Source organism: Heliangelus exortis, chromosome 10, assembly GCF_036169615.1.
Source record: "Heliangelus exortis chromosome 10, bHelExo1.hap1, whole genome shotgun sequence".
Classification (NCBI taxonomy): domain Eukaryota; kingdom Metazoa; phylum Chordata; class Aves; order Apodiformes; family Trochilidae; genus Heliangelus; species Heliangelus exortis.
In genome coordinates, this window is record NC_092431.1 from 22,232,158 (window position 1) to 22,256,388 (window position 24,231).

Below are 24,231 nucleotides of genomic sequence, written 5' to 3' on the forward strand. Positions count from 1 at the left end.
CTGCCCTCCTTCCAGTTTCAGCTGTTCACAGCTACCACATTTGCTGCACCAAACAGCACATTTCACACTTCAATGAACTGTATCACTCCACTGAGTGTAGCATAAAATCCAACCATGAAAGAAAAATGCACAAAACTGATCCAGTGTTCAATTATAGCTTTTGGTGATTGCAAATGCTTCTACTGCACATTCTTCTTTGTCCTACCTTTAGACCGATCACTCTTTGATGTACCTTACACGTAAACTTATTTATTTAGATCACCTGGAAGACTACAGATACTTCTGATTACCCTGCATGGTACTAGTACCATGGTTTATACTTAATTACCTTTTTAGTTGTTTGTGATTTTTTAAAAATCAAACTCTCACCTGGAAGATTTTTTATTTTATAATGTCTATGTAATTTCCCACAGTTAGCTTCTCTATTTGTCTTCACACTTGAGAAAAGCATTAATTTCCTTCTTAGGCCTTTAATCATAATCAAGATTATCTTGATTCTTTCCCCTTTTTGAGGTCAAAATAGGCTCACAGTACATCTTAAAATATTTCCATTATTGTTTCCACTGAATGCAAGAAAAATATGTTGACTTTGAAAAAAAAAAAAAATAAAATTGAACCAGAAACAATTTTCTTAAATTAGATGTACAGATTTCACAGCTCAGAAACAAGGATGTCAAGCGTGTCCAGCTTATACAGCCTCCTACACAGAAACCACAAGGTTTCAATGATAAGTCACTGAAACCACAGCATTCAGCTTCTTATCCAAGACTACCTGTACCCATCGGGTGCTGATGCTTCAGTGCTATGACTGATCACACAGTAGTTTTTCCAAGGTTCACTTAAGGTGCTGACTTGTGAAAAAAAATGAAACTCATTACGCAAAGCAACTGTGCTATACAGCTTTTCAAATCTGTATCTATGCACACATAGAAGATCTAACTGTGGGCAATGACACAGACATACCTGTTAGATATGCCTTTTTACAGATAAGGGCAGAAACAGACATCTGAAAATAAGTTTAGCAAGAAAAGCTGCTATTAGAGCAGCTTCTGAGCTATTAGATAAAAGTGTTATCCATTAAGCACAGAATGAGCTAGTCATCTAAGAACATTCCCTAATCTGCTGTAAACAATTAAACAGCAGATCTGTGTGTAAAGTCATAACAAAGTGTGTTATATTCACAGAGTAATTTATATTTGAGAAATAGAACAGTTAGTATTCCTACTTATAATAATTCTATACTGGCATAAATAAATACACGTCAGAGATTATTTCATTGATATAACTGCCTGAAAAAATAACAGCAAATCCCACCTGAGTGATACCACTGCTTCAAGAGTCTTAGATGTAGACCAGGCTGTAAAGTTGAGAGTTCCCTAGGTCCTCTTAAAATAATTCTGTCAGAAATTGCATTTCAGCCACAGCTAAAGTGTTGAATGCTGTTTGCACTGGCACTCAATTACAATTCCTGGAATAACGTTGCAGAGAGAAACCCAGTGACCCCCCCAGCCTTGTGTACTAAGGGGATACTCTGTTGTGTAGGAGAGCCACAGCTTTGATTAGCAGAGCCAGTAGGAGTTTCTGACTTCCAGTAACTCACTCAGTTTTGTAAATCTGTCAGCTGTACCAAGGAGAAAATAGAGCTGACAGTGAAATCATCCCAATCAAAACAAAGCAAAACAAATGAATTCTCAAAGCCTTTGGAAGAGGAATTTTTTACCTGGATCACATTTTAATGACCCAAACTACTGTATCAGAAGCTTCACAGACTGCAGTAACTGTGAAGCCACCTGCGGCTTTCAACTGAGCAACTTTCTGCCCTCAAATTGTTATGAGAACCCTGGCAGCCTGACTTCCTGTCAACTGCTGCCTTCCCTTCTGAACGTGCCTGTCCTCTGGTATGGGGAAAAGATAATTAGTACTTTAAGTATAAATGAAGATGCCCTATAAAAGCTGGGACACAGCTCCAGCACAGAAAAGGCTCTAAGCTCTTATCACTACAGAAGTGGAACTAATAAAGCCTTATGCAGGAGTTTTTGGCTAAGAGGTGAAAGGAACAATATGACACTGATGCCTGCAATGGCAGAAGATCAGACTTGGTGACCCAGAGAAGCTGCCTCCATCCTACATGCAGAGAAAGCTGTGACCCAGGAGGTGGGAAGCTGCTCCAAGATTTAAGGAAAGATTTGAAAGGACTTGGTTAAGGACAGTTCTGTGCGTAGTGGGTCTAGAGCTGCCTCAGGGCCCGGATGATGACAAGACTTTTGCTCAACATGGTTTGCTACTTACAATTACATCAATCAAGCTATGTGTGTGACAAACATCACTGATGTGACCCAGGAACAAGAGGTACCTGGTATTTTAGATGCTTTTGCTGCTAATGTTAAATTGTTCTGCTTTGTACTCATAGCACCGACTTCTGTTGAAGCAGGGAGAGCAAAGTCAGTTAATACAGAACAAATGATGCAATAGAGGAACATCTGCAAATGGCTTTGCATTTCTCATGCATCTTCACCAGCTGAAGCTGTTTCTAAAGCTTACACAAAACCATGAGCAGGGCTGTACTAGATTAAGATTCTGTTCTTGAAAGCAGATCCTACTTTCCATCCACCAAGTCTCTTTCATTATTAAAACTGCCTTTTTTTTCTGTTACACAGCATTGCACCTCAGCCTTAACTGCAATTGAGAACCACATTATAGCTTTATTGATGTTCACTGCTACCAGTGGAACACAGTAATTATAAAATCTAGTAGCATCTAGAGGCTGAACACTGACATGCCCACAGCACCCAGGTACTTGTTTCTCCAGCCCCCAGGAGGAGCTGCAGACAGGAGGGTTCTTCAGCACTCACACCAGTTCTTTGAAGACACTTCACTTTATAACACAGTTAGTCGAACACTTGTCATATTCTTCTTGTTTTCCAGCAACTATAAATTGTCTATAAATTACCCAGGGTAATTACCCTTGCATGACATAAGTAGAATCTTCTGTAATAAAAGCTTTTGCTTGGCACCCTTTTGATCTTCATTTCATTCTTTCAGGACAGAAATGCACAATCTCCTCTAAGAGCTGATCCACGTATTCCTCCAATTCCTTAATTTACTGCACAGGGTATTTTTACTAGACCCCCATCAGTATGGACTACAAAATGGATACACATTAATTCTGATGGAACATTATGGAGAATGGAAATGGTTTTATATTGTTGTATGCAGCCTATTAATTTTTTTTGTCTATGTCACCACATTCTGAGTTGCCTCATAACATTCAGAGTTGTCTTTACTCTGACCTTTATGGCAAATGCAATTTAGGAATAGATTTTTTTTTTTCCCAGGTCGAATTTTCTTTTTTCAAAGCAAGGTTAAAAGACAGAATTATACCAAAGCTTATAATAAGAAGATTGAAAGAGTGTGTCACCAACTCACAAAGATTTCAGAAATATTTTAAAGATTAATTTTCCTGAATTTGTTACACAGAAGTCTTCCTCCTAGTCTCCCATTTTCCAATATAACTCCTTTCCCTTGCTTTCCTATAATCCTCCCCCACCTCAGAATCACAGATAATATTGTCAAGAAATTTCATATATCTAAGTTATAAAAATTCTTTGAAAGCAGCATGTATATTACAAGCTCTTTTGGCTGAGCCATAGCAATGACTAAGCTATGGGAAAAGCCTCCATTCAGCTGTAATGTAAAGGAAAATGTGGGTGGGGGAACTGGACTTTCAGGGTTGAAGTCATTCAGCTCCTGCGTGTTGCAAAGAGGAAAGAGGAGGCCCAGGAGGGGAGGTTTTTCAGATTTCCATTCTGCTGCAGTCCCTCTGGGGCTGGGCAGGCGACGGCACACGAGAGAGTGTCATTATTTGACTCAGCATGTTCCTAAGCCACAAAAGAGAAGTGACGTATATAAAAGGCATGTTGCTCACTCTAATCTGATACAGAGGGATATCAAGGAGTTTTCTCCGCTTCCTAAACATAAAGGAAGTTCTGCTTTGTCCTTATATTTCACTTTCTCTGTCAGTGTATCTTTCCTCAAGCAATTATTGTGACTTACAGTCTCTAACTGAAAGACTCTGAAGTTCTAGATTCATGATATGGAATCACCCTCTACTACACTGTCAAACACCTGTTCTATAGCTTCCTGTTCCAATTACTGTACCAACTTTAAAACTGATTTCAGATATAACAGATTTAATTTATGAATATCCCAGATAAAGTCATCTTACCTCTCATTTATTTGGTGGAGGTTTGCTGAACCAGCCAATGAATAAAGTCTTCCATATTTCTGTGATGCTTCTGGTAAAAAATGACAACTCTTCAAGTACTACTCATCACTCAGTCTCTGGTATTAATGTACAGCCATTAATTTTCACACAGTAGGCTTCACTGTAAAATATGCAGTGGTCTTCACAACAATCAACCTGTCATTATGTATCATTATACCTATCATTAACTGTCTTTTGCAGTGCACTGCTCTGTAAGAAGGTTTGCTTTGTTAGGACCACAAAAGCACACACAGTCTGCCAGACATCAGCAGGGCTCTCCCACCTGGACTTAGTATGCAAGGTTGTTGAGTAAACCCAAATGTGAAGGGGCAGTAACAGCCTAACAGAACAGCTCTTCTTAAACACAAAGCTTGTGATGACTCCTCAAAAGACAAAAAAATAATGAGGTTGCTCAACACCCTCTCTTTCCCCCTCAAGCCCATTATGCTTTAATTGAAGTTCTTGAGTGGTCTTGAAATTGGTGAACACAATCTGCAGTGATCTCTTTAGATGAGTAAATAACAACTACCTAATGAGGACAGAGCTAATGGAGTCATACTCCACATTCAAGTGCAAAGCTTCCAACATATCAATCAAATAAAGATGAAGAAAATAAAGGGTGACAGGGATAGCATGTCATCAGTGGCAGCTGGGCTGAAAGGAGCTTCTCAAAATAACTGTCAGCTGAAATACAGACAAAACACAGAAGCAAACACTATTGCCCGCCTGCTCCTTTACTTCCAACAATATAGTAAAAAAACTAGATTGAGAATACAGTGCAGACTCATCCAAGGTACTAGTCAATAACCTACAGAGAACACGAAGGTTCTGTTTTGGTAAAGAGGAGCAGAGCCAAGTACCTTCTTCATGTAAAGAATACTACTATCAGAAATAGTCTCTCCACCGTCTCAACAATCTTACAGAGGTGTTGAACCATAGAAAAAAAAATTGCAATACTTCATATTGAATGGGAAGGGGGGAGGGAGAGAATAAAAATAAGTGCTAGTCACCATATAGTTTCTCAAACAAAAGATGCTATTGATTACCATTAATGAGCCTTAACTACAAATTGACACTTCTGAATAAAAACTATTGAGATACTCCCTACTTAAAAATCCAACTGCCCTGCTTAGCTAAAACTATTTCAAGACACATCCATGAACATAAATATCACAATACTTTTACTTCAAGAAATTTAATTTTAGACTATGTGGTAGAAGAAAGTACTCTTTTCTTACTTACGTTCAGTTCTCATTTTTCAGGATTTCTGTTCCAGATTAGGTGTGATTAACTATCCCTTTCACTAGAATATACTTCATGTGTGCATACATGAGAACATGAATGCCCCATGTATGAACACACACACCTGCAAAATTTATTCCTTTAAGATCTTTTTTCTGAAAGATTAAAAAAAGCACATCAACAGCATACAGTGAACAATCGTACGAATACAGAAAATGAAAACACATTGAGTATGCCAGGTTGAGCTCTCATCTGCTGAAATGTCTGGTTTGAAATGAACAATGAGAATTAAGAGATCCAACTCAACTGCCGAGATCCACCTACCAGACAGAAACACAAAGGTGAATTTTATACCATGTCAGCAAATTACACAGGCCAGTATTCTAGACACTAAACTAAAGGCCAAACACTGAGTAGATTTTATAAAGAATCTCCAGAGCCATCTGAAATCTTCTGACTTCTACAAATATCTAATCTGAACTTGAGCATCTTCTTGTTCACCATAGTGAAGGGGTCCAAGTGACTTGAACTGCCCTCTAATGGCACACAGGAACCTTTCAATGACAATACCACAGCACTGATAACCATTTCTTAGTTCTACACCACGGTACAGAAGAGCTTCAGATAGACTGGGGAGATTTGTTGCTGTATGAAACAGGAAAGAAATGCAGAATCTTTGTTTACCTAGGTTTGTGGTTTCCAAGTACCTACTTTTTTACTACGTTCGTTTCTTGATTCAAAGTGAAAATGGGAATTCACCCTTTTCTCTTTTTTTCCTGTCCAATATGCAGACAGGGCATATTTTCTTTCACTCCACCAATCCCTGCCCCCTACGCAGAAATTCGCATGCATGCACCTAGCCAGTGGAAAAGAAAAAGGGGTTACTCATTAATCCATTCTACAAAGCTTTCCAAACTGAAATGGGTGGGTTTTACATCTCCCTCAAGGAGCAATATATAGGTAGGTAAGTAGTATACCTGAGCACAGCTCAAACTGAAGTGTGAATCTTGAATAGCACAACTTTGCTCCTGGCACATTTAAAAACAAAACTCATCAGTATGGGGAGCATGATTATCTTCTGTGTGCTTTTCTTCTGTTCCAGTATGGCACTGAGTACAGCTCCACACAAAACAGCCAAATACAAACAGCTTTTCAAGACAATTAAACGGTTAGAACCTACAGTGAAAGATAAGGTAAGCAATGCACTTGCCATCACACCGGAATTATTTTCAAGCATTACATATTGCTTATTAGAATATACCTTGTGAGGCACATCATTCTTATTGTTAAATTTTTCTAACTTATATTTATTTTATTTTAGGATGTTGAATTGCTGCATACACCAGAAAACCCTATGGTGAGGCTGCTTTCTAGTTCTATTATATCTAATTATATCTAATTTCTTTCTAATTATATCAACTTGATTTTGTACTAGTTTATTCCACTGACAAATGGCACATACCTTCATTTTCACATCTTTGACCTTCCACTCTTAATGGAAGTTAGACTGAAAACCGAAGTATTTTTAACGAAGTTCCTTATTTCTGGATTTTTAATGACAAAAGGGTTTATATTATGGAATCTTTACTATTTTGCTATGATGTGTGCATTCTAACACACTCACAGATTCAAATTTGTATGCATTCCATTTACTCAAGAAAAGGTGCAAAGAGTGAGGTTTCATACAAGATACAGATGAGCAGCAGTGCTCTTGGGGATGAAGGTCATGGGATGGAAGTGCTTCATGATGCCACACTGGAAGCAGTGCTGAGACCCCTGTGTCCCTCCTGCTAAAGCTAAATGCCAAGAGTGGCAGCATAAGGCCACGTTACACAGCACTTCCTCCCCTGTGCAGTCACACTGGTTCCTCTGAGACAACCTTTGTCACAAGGGTCTAACTATCAATGGGAAGATAAAACTGCATTCTGCAAATATTTTCTTTGGATTTATAACTAGTTAAAACTACAAGAACTAGTCCCTGCGAATCCTTTTATAGAACAGATATTTATTTACATGTTATTTAATTCTGATATTTTGTGTGCTCCAAGGTCAGTATAACTAGTGCATTACACCAGTCACTGAAAGCGTGTGCATACTCGAAAGTGGCATGGTGCAAGATTTAATGTGAAATTAAATGCTAATAATAGAAACATTTCTTTAAAAACGCATCCTGCCTTCTTCTGATAATCTCCAACATGCAGCAAAGACCAAGAGCTAGCCATGGCTAACCTAATGTTACACTTCTGTTATGAGTTGTCTTAAATTTGATTGAAATTTCCCTATTTCAGACGGCAAACAATTTTGATTTTTCATTTATAAAAATGATCACTATGCAAAGGTTTCTGAAAAACACCCAGAGTGCAATGCTATTTACTCAGGCCTATAAGCTCTCTTGCAAAGAACGACAAGAAGAAAGGACAAAAACTCACCTATTTCACATGGGGTTTGTCAGCCTCCTTCCTAGGACTTACAACTGGGCACATTTTTCACTTGTCAAGAACATACAGAAGCATGACCAAAACAGATACATTCCTTTTCATTGCTAGAAACAACTGCAGTGCAAAAAGCTAGTGTACCCTAAGTGACTGCAGGGGTTTTTTCGTTAGCACTCTCTCTAAATTGCGGTATCAAAGTGAAAAGGTGATTTGCTGTCATTTTACTGCAGTGTTTGCCACTGCCTCTGAAACAAAGAAAATCAACTGCTGACTAATCACTTAGCCGGTTTGCTAGTTTGTTTTCTGTCTCAAAAAACATGGTCAGCTCAGCAAGGAAGGTAACTTCATCTGCAGCTTATGGCTTTACAGTCTGTTTCTGGGAGGTCCCAAGTACCTCGGCTGAAAACCAGACACAGAGAATTCATATATTTAGAAGGTGCTAAGTTGATACAGGCTCAACCTCTGATGAAAAACTTAAAAAAATTATTAGTGTGTTAATAGCTATTATCAGCAATCACATTAGCAAACTTTTCATCTTATGGAATGAAATTTACATTTGCTGGCTTGTCCAACTAAGGTGACTTAGTCATATATATAGCACCTGTGTGCAGTCATGGTGATGGGGTGCAGTAACATCCTAATGAAATAGGATTTAGTAAAAAGTCCTTCATATTACTGTATTTCAAATATCAAAATATTGCTTCTACGATAACTTCCTTATGCCAGATGTGTATTTGGCCTTGAATATTCAGGAAGACAACTACCTTTTGTAACTAAAATGTCTGTGGTTTACTACCCAAGGGAAAACATGCTGAGGCTGAAAAAGTAGTCTCAAAACTAGTCTAGAAGATTATTGCTGGTGACTGACATTGCAGCTGAAGGGAGTGACACAATGCTGATTTACATCAGAGCAGCATCTAACCCCTGCTGATCACTAATTCAGGAAGTGAAGGCTTTTCAGGCCTATCTGTAAAGTCAGTTTGAGGCAAATGTAAAGTTTCGCTGCAAATTGCCTCCGACACAGACGTTTTACATTTTTGTCTGCATCCCCTCTCTCAGACTGGTCCTCCTCATCAAAGTGCTTAATCCATCACAACATAATGAACCCCACAATCCTTGTGGTCCATTGACTGTGGGCCTGTCTATAGCTAGCTGTTAACTCAGAAAGGAAAAAAAAAAAGGCAGCATATATGAGAACTGCTGGTTTCTCAGCTCAGCACGGATGAGGCAGAAAATGTTTTCAGTTTCAGCTGGAAAACTGGTTTCTTTAAAAACTAATGTTTTTTTTCCAGTAAGCTTGACTGGTTACCGTAAGAAGCTCAAAACAAATATACATGTGTGGTTGTTAAGCAAAATAAAATGTTATATCTAACCAACACAAAATGTTTCTATTAAAATTTGATATTAGCAACACATATGAAGCAGCAAACTTCTCCTTGTATCTAATAAACTAGATGAGATTCAGCTTCAGTAGCAGTTGGTACTGAAACAGAAACAGGCAAAACAGGGATGAGGGCTTTGCAGCACTTTTAATACATATAATCAGCAGTTCTAAATGTTCCTTATGTTAGCATCAGTAAAACTAATATACAGCTGCACCATGAAAGGAAAATGGGAGGCTGCTTTAATTCCAGAGAAGCTGCTGCAACGGAAAACTTGTATGAACAGAATAGATGGCTTCTTTTTCACGCTGGATACAGATGGTGCTTACTTCCCTTCACTTGGGTTGAAAGTGCACACTTAAAGAAACACTCTAAGACTATGCAATCCAGGGACCTGGCTCCTTATCCTGCTTCTCACCCTCAGTCGCTCTTTTTCCTTTAGTAAGCACACTAACTTACTTCCTCTGCTTCATTTCCAGGCCATTATGTGAGAATATTTCAACGGCACTTGAAAATATGTCCCTCTTCATCAATTCTAAAAATAATTGTTAAGTAATACTAGAAGTGGCACTAAACTAGGAAGAAAAAACTATATACCCACATGTAGTGCTGAGGAGCCACCCAGAGTCATAGTCATAATTCTAAAAAATTAAAATACTCATTCCCATGCTTGTGAAAACTTATTACATGTAACATGATCTACCCTTCGGTAGCATTTTCTTTCATTGGATATCATTAATATTAAAGTAGACATCTGAGTCATTTATTTTATGAGAAAATACTTAAATAATTATCAAAGAAAAAGCACATTATGGGTAAAAGATCTCTTGCATTTCTAAAACAAACACACACACACACACACAAAATATCGGTCAGTCTTCCCAATTAGTATCTTGGGAACCACAGCCTACATAAATGAAGGTAAAATTGATGCAACATTTGTTTGAAAACTATTCCTTCTTTTCCTACCCTAGGATGGATGCCTGTTCACAGCTGTGACCTGCTTCCAGAAGGGCACACTGAAATTACAACCAAAAAACAGCCAAGTAAATGCTACATTCAGCCACACTGTTGAAGTCTTGAAAAGATTCACCTTCAGCAACCCTGGAGAGGTAGGATGACCTCACAATGCTCACAACTGTGGTCACTGCTCCTTATTTTCTATAGCAGACACCACCTCCAGCAGTTGAACTGTAGAAAGCAAACTCAGAAAAACTCCTCTGCTGTTCATTACTTTAGAAATTTAAGATGTGCAATTTTCTGCACTTCTGGGAAAGACACTCCCTCTGACCCTGTCAATCAAATGCACGTATGTACTTGGCAACCACCACGCCAGTCAAAAGAACAGGGATCACCACAAAATGGGTGAACAAAAGGTGTTGTTACTACATTCATTCCCTTTCTGAAATACCCTGTGTCTCAGCTTTTCCATTTGTAAAAGTCTGAGATTATAACACTTGATTTTTCACTAAGAAAGGTTTAAGTATTATTTAGGATTCTGATGTGCTGTTTAGAAGTGGCATGATTTTCTTTGTCTTACAGCACTGTGAATCTTCATGTGAACATTATGAGAAAAAAAACCCCAAAGAATTTCTGAAGAGCTTTGCAAAACTAATCCAGCAGGTAATCAGAGTTGGTTCCCCCTCAGCACTTTTTGACATTTTCCAAACAGATATCTTTATTTTATGCTATTTCTAACACTGCTGTTATTCTGTTTTTTTTTTTTTTTTTTTTTTTTTACAGTTATTTAAGAACTAATGCAGGACACCAGAGATGCAGGCTACTGAAAATTTACAATGTAAAGCAGACACTATTGTTATTTAAGACAACATGAACAATGTAAATATTTCCTACTGATATTATGCCGTGTTGTGTGTGTGTGTGTGGTAAGTGAAAGCTTCTCCCAAAACAGTAAGGAGTTTTATTTGAATGGCTATTCACAAGATGGATTCTGATGAGAATGATCCTAGCTTCACCTTGCAGTGAAAATTAAATTGTAATTTTACAAAATTACATATTTTTTAAAGGGCCTGAACTATCACCTTTTACTGAATTAGAAATACAGGAGAGGGCTACTCCTGTGTTTTCATTTGATCTTAAATGAATTTCATACACAGATGTCTGAAACTGTTTAAAGAAAACAAACCAAAAAAAATCAGAGGCTTTGAACCCTTAAAAGGTACCTCCTCAGACCAAGTTGCTTATCTAAAATACTACCACACACACAGGTTTATTTTTAAGTCCTTAGACTGTATCTTAGCTAACTATGGGAAAATATCCTGCATTTAACTGTCTTATAAATACTGGAAAAGTATTTACAAGTTGTACTGTATGTCACAGGTCTAACCTGTGCCCATCTTAAAGTTAGCAGCACATTTGTCACTGGTTTCACCCACATGCTCTAAGTGGAGACGCTGCATTCTGTGGGGAAAAACACATTTCAGATGAAATTCCACCTGTACTCCCTCAGCATGCTAAATACAGGAAAGGCATGGCTGGCTGATATGACTACCCCCTGCAAAATGAGAGCCTGTTAAAATTCTTGTGGAGCAGATAAAATGCAATTAGCATGCCCTAACAAAGAAAACATGTACATTACATATTTATCAGTCATCACTGAGATGCATCCAGAAGTACCTGGGATGGATATTTTATGAGAGCAAAGCAGTTTCCTACCAGAATGCCATATGCTAACTAGCTACTCCTGCCTAAACTGGAACAGCTTCTGGCTTGTGTACACAAGGCAAGCACGTAAATGCAGTAAATAATGTAGCTACTCCTGTTTAGTGACTGCTCCACTGTTTTTAAGCTATGGATCTCATCACATCAAGCACAGTGCTAGAGTTTTTTTGTCACTGTTGTTTTAAATGCTATTTACTCTTACTGAGGCTATTTCTTACACCTGAAGAACAACTTAATTCAAAATGCTTACTTGCAGAATTTGAAAAACTGGTGAGAAACTGTAATAAATGCAACGTGAGTTAATTGTTCTGAGATCTTGCAGAAAACTATTTATTGGACAATCCAGTCCAGATATGAATGGGGAATATTAACTAAAATCATCACAGCTGATTCTAGTTAGCACCACACTTGAAAGCTGTGGCAGCACAATCACTGTGGGCAACTTTATACACTTCAAATACACTCTGGCACTGAGGTCTTCTGCTAGTTCTGTGATTTGCCAGAGTTATGAAAGGCTGAGTGCTATCCAGGGTGTGATATTTGAATGCCAAATGAGGAAACGAAATCAGTGCAGAACAGAACAGCCTTCAAGACATCATCTTGTTCTTCAAGACTGTCCTCAGGAAAAAAAATGAAGATGTTCAAGCAGAAACCTGTGACTGTAGGCAGGACTAGTTATCCCAGTTCCAGATGGGAATTTAAACAATCCTGACTTATTTCTACTTGTATGATGAACTCTTTTTGTACTAACTGCACTCTGCAGAAACAATGTCTGTTTTGTTAACTGAGTTCATAGAGGAAGCCATAAAAGCTCATTGCCTCCCAGGGAGGTTTTACAATGTATTTATGATTTTGGTCATAAGTGCCCTCTGCAGGCACTTCAAGATGTGTTTTAGCATGGTATATATACAGTTCTGTATAATATTTAGTTTTCCTGACAAGATTCTTTATTTTTATACCAACTGACTCATCTAATTTAATTATTTATTGCATTTATGTGAATGGAATGCTCATACTAAGGACTATGTGGTTTGATTTATTTATGTCTCTGATATTAAATAATTTTAAGTAATGCAATTTTCTCTTTTTTTTTTAAAAAAGCTTCCAATCATTCCTACATTGACAGTGGCCCTTGAGACCCCTTGCTAAACTCTATTGCTTTATACTGTCCTAGATTTTGCCAGATCAGGTACACAGAATGCAAAGTTTATCTTCTCCCTGTTCTTACATAACCATTAAGATGGGATATTTTTTATTGTTGCCATCTCCTTTGACAATCAATCATCACCCAGATTTCCTTAGACTCATATGAATGAAAACCAGGTACCTTCACGTTTTGTCTACACAGAATGAAGTCATACACATAAAAATGTAACTCTAGAAACAAAAACTATTCAGTCTGTTTTTCACTGAGAAATCTGTCCACTGAAGGAAGAGAATCAGATGTATTCAGTAACAAGTCACTCCAAACTAAGTATGTAATACAGGTAACTGGAAATACAACAGGCAACAGTTGTCACTCAGGTAACTAGAGATTTATCATACCTATTATTAGGCATGATGAATCCCACTTAAACAGCCTAGGATTTCTAGGAAAGCCAGCATACTGAGAGTGCTTTCTGTTGCTGATGCAGTGTCTTCAGGTGCATATTTGCTGAATACAATAGAGCCTCTCTTTCCTATTATAACACCTTAGATTTTGCACACATATGCTTTTATTTCTTACTGGCATCTCAGAACTTCTGCATTGACACTGCACTGTCATAAGCAAACAGACCCTGAGCCTGCTTTGTCTTCCCAAGTACATGGTTCATGAAGGCTACAGACCTCACAGAACCTGAAATAGATCACATAGAAACTTTACCAAAAGGCTTTAAGCTTCTGTTGCATCCAGAAGTGTTGGCTGAAGCACAGAGGATATGCTATGCATAGTATGGTTTTGTGCTGCCACAGAAGAGAACAGAGCTCCCAAAGCAGACAATTCGGCTAACTAGAATAACTCCTCTATTTAACTCTGAGAACCCTAGATACAGTTCTGCACAAATTAACCTAGATACCTGTGAAGTGACACTGCTGTGTAGATATAAAACAACTCACTGGAATATCAAGTATGCTGGTTTGTACTGCACAGAAATGCCATGCTCTTTCTCTCAATACTGCCTTTTTTAAATCCTCCTCCTGCATATTGTCCCTACAGCTGTGAGGGCATGGAACAAAACAAAACTGGCCTACAGTGTTTTTGCTCTGCACTTGTGCTGATGATCCATGATCAAAGCTGAGAGAACATCTACACAGTTTCTTCGGCCAAGCTCATGATCTGCATTGCTGTGCTGCCACCTTCTGAGAACTGTATGGAAATTCAATACAATTCCAGACTTTACAGCAAGTAAACTCACTCACTCTCAGCACAGTATGCTTTGAGATACACTACAGAGACAATAACCAAGTTCTTTACTTCCATTTTAGTTTTCTCTTTTCCTGCTTACACAGCTGAAGGCTTCCCAATGTTCTTTCCTTTTCCAACTGTATTACTGCTGTAAATTACAAAGAGTGTGTTTAAAAATCCCAGAACGAAGGAACCTGAAAAATTCCTGAAAAAACCCACTCTAATGTAGACTTCAGAGATGTTAAGAACCCAAACGATGAGGCATCACTCCTAAAGAATAATTTATTTCTGATGAAAGCTTTGTTTCTGTGTTCTTATATCTCACTTTTCTACTTTAAGTACCACAGGACTCCATCACTTCAGTAACTTTCTTGCATAACTTTTCCACTCTTGAACAAAATGCAGTATCTGCAACAACCTAAAGAGGATGAAGGCTTTACAACATAGCTAAAACCTCTGAAGGAATCAAAGAAGATGAGGATTCAAAGTATGTCAATATGAAGTCACTTGGAAAATTGAAAGTTTAAAATTCAAGCTATACTCTATACTTATGCCTTATTTTGCTCTGTAAGGCTTTTAATTCCTACATTACCATGCAAGATTTAAATGGAGAGAATAGGTCTGCACTGGTAAAGCAGAAAGACCTCTGTCAACATCTCTTATAAAACCACCTTCACTGAAAGCAGAGGGATCTGACCTCAGTTAAGAACTGCAGGTGCTCCACACCACAAGGGAACATGCAGACTATGCATATATCCATGTGCAGCAGGCAGATGAGGAGGCACCAGCAGATGGTGCCCCAGAACAGGTACAGTGTCCTCTCCTGGGGTTTCTGAGCACCATGCACTGGCTCAACTGCAACAGAAATGGTTTCCCCCACGCAGGTCTCTGCATGGTGCTCTGACTGGTTAGTGTCCCTGAAAGTTAGAAGCAGGTAACTTCAGTTTCTGTAATTATCAAATTTCAAAGTACCAATTAATTTTAACTAAAAAAATATTTTTATTAAAATAATCACAGGAAAACACTTGCAAACTGCAAAGCTCCTTGACAAGAAATCCTTCAGAAAGTGTGACTAATGTACCTGTACTTTTTAAATATAATAAACATTGAATCAAGGCCTACTCATTTTCTGATTTTTGTTTTCTCTTTACAACTTTTTAATCATTTTCTAGATGGAAAAAAAAAAATCAGTTTAGTTTCTGAATACAAGTAAAAGCCCTTTCACTTCCACTTTGAATGCAGGATTCTCAGAAGCACTGCAGTGCAAGAGGCCCCACACCCCTCTGTGCCCTCTGGCCCCATCCAACCTGGCCTTGAACACTTCCAGGGATGGGGCAGCCACAACTTCCCTGAGCAACATCTTCCAGTGTCTCACCACCATCACAGGGAAGAATTTTTTCCTACTATCTAATCTATATATCCCCTCCTCATGTTTTAAACCATATACAGCCCTTATTCCTACTTGAAAGAACTGCTTATAGGATTGTGCAAACTTCTGCATATTACCCTGGAAGAGAACTGCCTAGTTGCTAAAGCAGTAAAGTGGTGCAACCAGGATAACCAACCACAGCTTAGATGCTGGTGTCTAAAACCCATTTTTAGTACAGCAATCCAGGAATGTAATCAAATATAATTTAAAAAATATTTAGTGAACAAAAGGAATGTATTTTTTAGAACTATGTGTCACCCTTTCTATCTATCAAGCCAAGGTGCGTTATTTTATCACCAATTCCATTGGGAAAAAACCTGAAGCCAAACACAGGAAACAGTGCCCCAGAGCTGTACACGCAAATGAGGCAAGTCATCAATGCAAAGCACTTCTTGGTTTCTGTGAGATCAGGATTAAGACTGGATTATTCAGAAGTAGGCACTAAGTTCCTGCAAAATGTAATGGTAAAATTTCACTCTCACTTGCTCGTGAGAAAGATCAAAGCAGAAGTCGGCAACTTCCCCAGGTAACGGGGGAGGCAGTGTCATAGCTAGAATGACAACATGGGAGTCTCTAAACCACATCCCTACTCAAGATTATGCTTCATAGCACCAGATAATCCTACAAAAACCTATCAGGACTGGATGGAAAGGAATAAATGAATATACAGTCACCTAGGAGAACAGGAAGAATTAAGACTATACATCCAACTAAACCAGCTGGAGAAGAAAAACCCCAAATTACCACAAGCAAGGATACACCATGCACCATAGGGGGAAACCCCTACATTCTACATATGAACCACATTTGTTAACAATGAAATTATAACTCAAACCACAAAAGGTATTCTACATTCACCCTAACTTTTTTTATTAAAAAGGAATGGGGTAAAAATTCCTATTGCTTCTCACACTGTGACAGAAATCTCTCTCAGTCACAGAGACTTTGTACATTAAGTTTGAGATACTAACGTATCAGTTTTAGCACAGGAATATAACCTGGCATTCGGATTAATAAGTATTTGAAACCACACATCTCAGACAGGCAGTTTTCTTGGTGCTTAAGTTTGCCTCTGCCTACTAGGGGAGAAATTTTCATCCATTGACCCCCTTTACCGACTCAGAATTCCACAACTCAGAACATTTCATCGCAATGGGAAGAAAATACCATGAATACACGTAATTCTAACAGGTTCCATTTTCAGGTGCCCATACTAACAACGGGTAAGTGTTGCACTCCATAACCAATTCCATTATTATGACAGCAGCAGAATAACCATGAACATTAAGTCTCGCTAAAACAGCAGGAAACAAAATCCAAGATTTATTTCATGTCAAAATAAAAAAAACATCAGACACGCTATGCTAAAACATAATTCCATTTTGGTTTTTTTTAATTGAACATCCTCCAGAATAGATGTTTCACAGAAGAAAAGTTTCATTTCCTTCTGGAGATAAAGAATTTTCCCCGGGGCACTCAAAGGCTGTTCAAAGCCTCCCATTTTGCACGGAAAGCTTATTACAAGAAAAGGTTTCTGCAAAGTATGGATAAAGTATGCAAAAATAATGACAATAGTACATGCTCATTTCTCTTTCTCTATCCTCTGAGACAAACACAACAAGAAGTCCTTTTATTACTACTGTTATAATGCACTGTAGCAGTTTCTTGCAGTGAACATCTAAGGTGTAACTATCCCTATACAAAATCCTTAGGTGTCCAAAATATTTAGATTGTATTTATATTTGCAATATTAAGGGACTATATGCTATATGATTAAAGTCCTTTGCTTTTCCATTTCCACAAGAGGAAGGTGCATTTATGCTACCTGTTTTCAGACAATTTTTGTGTCCCTGTTCCATTCTTTCTCACCCTGGTTTCTCTTCCGCGCAGTTACAGAAGTAATATAAATGTCAGGTCTGTTCCCTTGACAGCTTGCCCCACAGATAAAAGCATGATTAGTTAATTGCAGCCTAGTAAGCTGCAGTTATTTTTATACTTGTTTCAGTGAGTGGTATTCTCTGTGGTTAAAAAGGGAACTTTTCACTTATCACATTCACTGCTCCCTACTTTATCTCATGGAAGGCAGCTTTTCACAGGTCCTGTTTTATTGATATGCTAACACTAAAGCAAATCCAACAGATACTATTCTTAAACTCTTTACAACTGGATAGGCACAAAATGACATGCATTAGGGCATCCCTCTCTAATTATTTGTATCAAAACCTTTATATTTTAAAACTTCTAAACTTGGATCTGAACAGAGATGGTGGGGGGACAAAATGCTTACTCACAAACGGTTTTGGAATATATGACTGAAGTCACTATGATGCATTTGTCACCAACAAATCACTGTCAATCTTTCCTTCAGCAAGATATGGAAAGTAAAAAGTACAGTAATTTAAGTAACGGTGGGAAGACCAATACCCAGCCAACTTTCTCCATCACTTTTGCTTCCACTGCCAAATTTGTCAGTAAGAAAGTCCAGAGACCAACTGAGACCTCAGCACTAAAATTTCAACCTTGCTTCCCACAATACTAAGTCTACTGACCTTTGCATCTAGCTACTCAAGTGTGGAATTGCCCAGAAGAAGCCTACATCTTGAGCAAAACTTCTATGCAACTAAAATTTGTACTATATATTCTATCAAGATTGCAAGAATAGAGCAAGAGAAAATAATCAGATTATTGTGGTCCTTTCAGAAATCTCTAAGTACATGAATAAAGTTCCAATTTCCTGCACTTCTATTACTGGTGAGCAAAAGTAAATGGTAATATGTGGATATAGTAAGATAAAAGATGAAGTGATTTTCCGGTATTTGGATAGTGTAGCCCACTTTCCTCAGATTACAATCCACTATTTCAGAAAAAAGCGGTTTCACTTGTGAAAAATCAGTAATATTCCTTCTGCTACTATGCTGTTCAGCTTTTTCTCTCTGGAAACTGCTTCCAGAGCTGCAAAAATGTAAAAATTTATCTTTCCCAAACTCCAGAAAAAGATGCGCAAGAATACCTGAACACAAATTTTCTAAGAATTATTATTACCCATCATTACTTAGGAGCATGTTCACTGTAATACACCAGTAGCTTATCTCCTTCTATGTTTATGCAGTTAACACAATGGATTTGGATTTCACTTGTCGTGCCTGGGCAGTATTATAGCATAAATAACAAAATAATAATGCATTCAAACAGAAAACGTGGTCTAAATTTGAAGTTTTTCCACATCTCTCTCAACATCTGCCAGGTAAAAAGTCTCCACTGGTTTGGATTTATCACTCCCATTCTCCAAACTGGCTTGTCACCCCAGAAGCTTACTCCCACCATTCCGACACAAATCTGGGAAAAATTTGCTTCTATCAAGGTCCACCAATTTTTCGGGGCATTTACTGATGCTCTTTAGGCACTAAGTGGAAGAATTACACTAAAGTTTCTGATTTCTCCTTTAGATTGAGAGATGGGCGTGAGCTGCTGCGGGTGCTGCACTCAGCACCAGATCACAATGCTAGCTAGAATGCACAGCATCTCCTCAACAGCCCACAACTGCATTTCCTTTCTCAGAAAAACGGTGTACAGGAGGGAAGGTGACGCACATATGGGTCCTGCACGGGTATGGGCTGGGGCAGACATGCAGATCCAGAGGCATGTGCTCTTCCAAAATCACTACAGTGCTTTAATTATGAAATATCATGTTACCACATTATGATGTATAATTTTTTTATTTTCTGTTGAGGCAACTATTTCATCGTAGTTTTTTCATATAGTCCCTACTCTACACAGAATTTGGTGCACAACATATCCTAGATACAGCTATCTTGTGTAGCTTAATCCATCTTTTGGGCTTCATAAACATGAAGATACCTCCTAACATTCTTCAGGTCAGCCCCAAATCTCTCCATTTTGTTTACATAAAGCTATTACAAAACAGTACACAGAGTTAACAGCTCATGTAGCTACTTCTCTTCAGTCTGCTCTAGACATGAGACATGCCAAGCTGACTTCCAGTCTCACAAATGCATGTTCCATTGCTCCTCTCTACTCTTGTTACTACTCAGCTAGCAGTGGCAGACTTGTCACTAGTTTGTAACTAGTCAAAGACTTCCTCAATCAAGGGAAGAAGGTAAACTTCATCACTGAGTAGCTGCAAAGTGGAAAACTGGCAACACACACGAAAATCAAAGGAAAACACACTCATTCCATAGCAGAAAAAGTGTACAGAATGACCACAATACAACTGTGGAAATCACCTGTGTGAATCAATCAACTTCTCAAATCAAACTTCTCCACTAGTAAATGCCCTCATCTCTCAACAACTGCCCAGTTACATCTGTTGTAAAACCTAGCATACCAAGGCTATCATTCAGGCTGTTCAAGCCAAGCATGTGATCTCATGCAATTCAGCTTCTCTTGTACAGTGTGTCACAAAGATGGTCTGCTTCATCCATGTCAGCAATAGTGTAACTTTCAACATGAGTGAAAGGGAAAGAACCAGGAACACTCCTTAGTTCTGAAACAGCCACTGACACCCACAGAGGATATTCCTAGCAAAAGGGTTTTTTTCTTCAGTTTTATGCTCCAACTTATGTTGTACCAGGTCACTAGTATGGAACTCTGCCCTTGTAATCACTACTCTATTTCCATTTGTATTAATTATTTCTTAAGTGTATCCCCTAAAATGCCCACTCTTAAGACTAAAGCGAATTGCAGCTTTTAATTGCTTGTCTCTGTATTTTTTTTTAAGTTGATACAATAATTAATCTACTAAGAGAAGACTAAGGCAATACCATATATTTCAAATGTTGTCTCAGGAGAAAAAATGCATATAGTTGCAAGACAGAATTCACATACCATCTATGCTAAGTGAAAAAGAAAACACAGCCTCCTCATTTGATCCAGCATCCTTGTTTCTCTGATCATTAAGGGTTGGTGAAAATACAATCTTCTTAACAAAGGGTCCTGCTACAAACAACAGTGGCAAATAATCCATTCCAATCCTCTTTCAAAAAGGTCTTCTTCCTTTTACCTCTAAACCGGGAAAAAAGCTGAGATGGTATCACCTTTTCAGTTGTTACTTCATTACAAAAATTCCTTAAATAAGATATTAAGAAACTAGTTCACTGTCACACTTCCTTACACAGAATGACAGATTACTTAGATAATAAATTAAAACTACCCTACTCTCTCTGAAAGGCACTTGCCACATTTTTTTCTGACGAAAACACACAACTAATTCTAAAAAGTTCATCTAATGTTCTGGTGTTCGGATAACTTCAAGCAACATCTTTCAGTAACTGCAACAAACACAGCATAAACATTAAGAGATGTAATCTGCCTCGAAGCACACTGTAAATATCTAGCACAGGTGCCATAGCAAGCATCATTTACCACTGAACTGAAGGGAGTCCTGCAGCACCAACTAAAGAAGATTTGTGAAATATCATTGAGTAAAGAGAATCACATATTTTCCATGCATATCTAGACAAAGTCTTCATTCTAAAAGGATGCTGCTTTCAGGTTCTTGTTCATATTCAAAGCTGACTGAAAGAAGAAAGCACACCACCCTAGGCAAAGGCAACAAGAACCATCAAAATTTTGATGTTCTGTGCAAAAAACAAGTAGGGCAGGAAAGATAGCCTAGAAAAGAGAATTCTTATGGACAAAGTTCCACAGTATTTTTGGTGTCACAGCACAGGTAGATAGGAAGACTCACGGCCTCTTCCAGTAGAAGGACTGAAAGGTAATACCATCAAATGAACTTAGCAGGAGCCAGCATCAAAACAAGCAAAGCCACAACTAGGTAAATTTGTGGTACTTGCTAACCATCTATGCTGAGGATGCTAAGAGTCTGCATGGATCAAGGCTGGGCCTGAACATACATTGTGCCTTAGTATCAGGAATCATTTTTGAAAGAGTAATTCTTTTGAATTGAGAACAGATGACATTTGGAAAGTACTCAGGAGTATCATTATGCCCTAAGATTCTGACTGCAGCCACCTTTGGAGAAAGAACTGAATCAACTGAATCATCTCTTTCTTCAGCTGATGAGGCACAGCTCCAGAATTTAAGGAAAATGAACTGTTACTCTCCTTCCAATAGTACAGTATAGACTATCTCAAAACAAATTCTTTACATCTTCCACAGAACTCCACTGAATTCTATAGGGTCTCTACCAACAGAAGGGTTGGCTAAAATGGACAGAATATGAGGAACAAAGTCTCCGATCAAACACTTCTACTGCACTAATGCTTGTAACACTCAGGAGGAATGCAGGATTTACAGAAATACAGGAACATAGTGCTGGTTGTGGGTATGACAGTAGGCAAAATAAGTATGTCTGGGGAAGCCCCTGCTCCTCCCCAGTAAATCCCACACAACCCATTTGAAGGAAGTGGGAAAAGTCAGTAAAAAGGAAATGGAATCAAGAAATTGAATTTAAGAGAGTAAGTTCTGTTGGCATAGAAATGCCTGTGTACAATTTTAAGCTTTCAATACTGCCAGCCAGCACTGAGGTTGTATCTCAATAGCTTTTGTCCCTATCTAGTGATGAATCTAAGCCACCTGCTTAGCATGTGCATTCTGATAGCACTAAGTAAGGTAAAACAATAGTCGTGGTTTGTTAACATCCTGCAGTGTTATAATCTAACACTGGCCTTTTGACCTTGTCAAAAGAGGAACTTCAACCTTTTTTTTTATCATACATTTCTTAAATTCAGAGACTGCAAATAATTTGGCAACAATTTAGTTTGGCAGTATATATACCAGCCTCTTTTCCACTACAAAACATTAACACTGAAAACCAGGAATCTTTTACCTCCAGGCTTTCTGTTTAATAGCAAAAACGAAGACAAGAAATGTACAAAAAAATATCCCATTGGACTAGTTTTCCCAAATAGACAACTGCAGGACTGGAACCTCTGTTAAAGCCTGTTTGTAAAACCCGAGCAACAGATTTGCTGCAGAACCAGGCTCAAGTTCATACTCCCACCAGACTCCAAGCTCACCACTAACCATACAAAGAAACAACCTGGGCAAAGCCACTCAGTCTGCAGCTCAGGCAAGTTCCTTTGAAAAAACACTCAGGACCTAAAACCACCTACTGTAGTACTAGAACCTTAAACTGCTGATAAGGATTTAAAAGGAATCCATTATGTTCTTTCTCCATCAGTAGCATGTCAAAGACTGGATGTATTTGGGTAGGACATGGAAGTCATATGTCATTTCCAGGACACTTGGGTAGTGGTGGTGGTTGGAATGACAACACATCTCTTGATTTATAAATCTGAGAGTATTTTGCTAAGCTAATCTGTCCCAACCTATGCATGATGACAGCAATCACTGGAACTGTATAAAAGGCATATGAAGTTGCACTTCAAGAACCACTATTACAGCTTCTCCCAGCTCAAGAACAGCTGACAAGCCAGTGCTCAGCATTTAACTCCTGTTTCATCATTAGCAGACAGACACTAATAAAAAGTCTTACAGTGAACTGTATTTAATGCAAACAAAAGTATATTCTAACCAGCTTTGAACAGATCCACTTCCTCTCAGAATACATGATGAGAACGTGTAAAGTAGGTTTCAATGTGCAGTTTTATATGCAATGCTGGGTGAAGTAGTTACCCAGCTCAGAATTACCAGAATTTATTCCACGAAGCTTAAGCAGCAAAATTCACTAAACAAAAGAACCATATTTCACATAACGTTAGAAATTTCTGGGCAGCAGGGGGAGTATTTGGCTCAGAACTACACTCAAAATGAAGAAAACAATTACAGAGCAGTGTTGCAAGGATACCAGCCAACAGATCCCTGACCCAAAAAAGAAAAACAATTCAGCAGTATTATGCAAGACTTCAGTATCAAATGACTACTTACTCTCAACTTCAGTACTGTGAATATCTACCACAAAATGCAGTGGGTTACATATCAGTAAGAAAATCTGTAAAGTACTTTTAAAAGCAGTACATTTTCATCACAAGCTGGAGAAAAGCAAAAGGTGCACACATGGGAAAGAACAGCATTACAATAAGCAGGGAGAGAAAAAAATGGCTTAAAATCACCAAAATAAAAATCCTGCTGGGTTTTTTTTTCATAAACATTTTAAATTTGATGGCATGAAGACTGACTTATGCACCTAAGCTTACACTGTCTTTGCAAAAGATGACAGGTAAAACCACCTTCAGACAGGAAGCCAACTTTCTTCCTGTTGTTTAATCAACAATTACTAAAATAAGAATGCTTCTTTCTTCTTCACTTAAAAAATGCCACAGGATTTCTTGAAGGATAAATATATGGAGAAAAATAAACAAAATGGGCAAATTATACATCTTTAGAAAAACACTTTGTGTGGCAGTAGTATATTTTATGGGGGAGCTGGACAGCACATGAGGGAAAAAGTGGTTTATGCAGAAAGCACA

At 38.2% G+C, this 24,231-nt stretch overlaps 1 long non-coding RNA gene across 2 annotated transcripts in view; it reads right to left on the bottom strand.

Annotated features, from left to right (window-relative positions):
• Positions 1-9,375, bottom strand: part of LOC139800606 (uncharacterized) — a 29,406-nt gene extending 20,031 nt beyond the window's left edge. Inside the window, exons 1-2 of one of the 2 annotated variants that reach the window (XR_011727835.1) lie at positions 5,507-9,375; positions 4,226-4,385 (exon numbers count right to left, since the gene is read on the bottom strand). This is a non-coding gene — a long non-coding RNA (uncharacterized lncRNA). Of the gene's footprint in view, positions 1-4,225; positions 4,421-5,506 lie in introns of both variants that reach the window. The other variant, XR_011727834.1, reaches the window with a different exon arrangement.
• Positions 9,376-24,231: the final 14,856 nt, after the last annotated feature.